This window comes from Triticum aestivum, chromosome 5A (assembly GCF_018294505.1).
Source record: "Triticum aestivum cultivar Chinese Spring chromosome 5A, IWGSC CS RefSeq v2.1, whole genome shotgun sequence".
Taxonomy (NCBI): Eukaryota; Viridiplantae; Streptophyta; class Magnoliopsida; order Poales; family Poaceae; genus Triticum; species Triticum aestivum.
Window position 1 is genome coordinate 23,379,092 of NC_057806.1, and position 938 is coordinate 23,380,029.

At 57.5% G+C, this 938-nt stretch overlaps 1 long non-coding RNA gene across 15 annotated transcripts in view; it reads right to left on the minus strand.

Annotated features, from left to right (window-relative positions):
• LOC123102078 (uncharacterized) overlaps nucleotides 1-333 on the minus strand; it is a 7,834-nt gene extending 7,501 nt beyond the window's left edge. For all 15 annotated transcript variants that reach the window (XR_006448741.1, XR_006448730.1, XR_006448738.1 and 12 more), the window contains exon 1: nucleotides 9-333. This is a non-coding gene — a long non-coding RNA (uncharacterized lncRNA). The remainder of the gene's footprint in view (nucleotides 1-8) is intronic.
• Nucleotides 334-938: the final 605 nt, after the last annotated feature.

Sequence of the window (938 nt, forward strand, 5' to 3'; positions counted from 1 at the left end):
TGAGCTACCACATGGAAAAGTTCATCCTTTGATGGGGGTAACTGCGAGTGTGGACGAGACCGAGATTTGCTGCAGAGCAAGGATGCGGGGGTGAGCTTCTGCCGGCCGGGGCGACCCACGACATGCCCCTGCATGGTCCTGCCGGCCGCCGGGCTTCCGGTTGTGCGGTGCAGCACAGGCCAGCGCGCGGGAGGGGTATCCAGCAGCGCCGTCGAGCCGCAAAGGCGCCGACCATTGCTGAAGCGGAGGCGGAGGTCGAGGCGGCTAGGGTTTGCGGGTCGGTCGTGGCTGGTAGGGCGGGTGCGCGTGGGCGATTGGATGACTTGTTTTCCTTGGCTGAGAATGGAAAGAGAGTGAAGGAAGGACGTGGCCTTTTTTATCGAAGAATCCAGTGAAAAATAGCATTCGGTGAAAATCTGAAAACTTGCCTCGTGCACCATTGGATCTGCAAGGAACGGCTCCCGCTGGAACTCCAACCAACCAGTTCAATACATCTCCGATAGAAGATGTAGATGCAAAAATAACTAACTTTCACATCTTCACGGTCCAAAAACCTCTCTCCAACAGATATGAGATGAAAAAAAAATGTACATCTCCATCTTCCGAAGACGTAACATACAACACCTGGCATTGCAAATTTACATCTTCACGTATAGGAGATATAAGAACGCCAGTCGTGCGCTAACCGCCCAACAGCCTTCAGCCGGCTTCCGCGCGACCACCGCCCGCCACCGCCATGGCCGATGTCGATGACCTCGTCGCCTCCTTCGCCGTCGCTGGTCTGACCCACCTCGCTGTAGCCACCGTCGGCACAACCACGGTCCCCAATTTTGGTCTCCGCCTCCATGTCGCTGCCCGGATTTGCCTCACCTCGGCCGGTCGTCGTCGCGCTGAAGCCGCCTGCGAAGAAGCAGCGGGACGCCAAGCCACGCGATGGA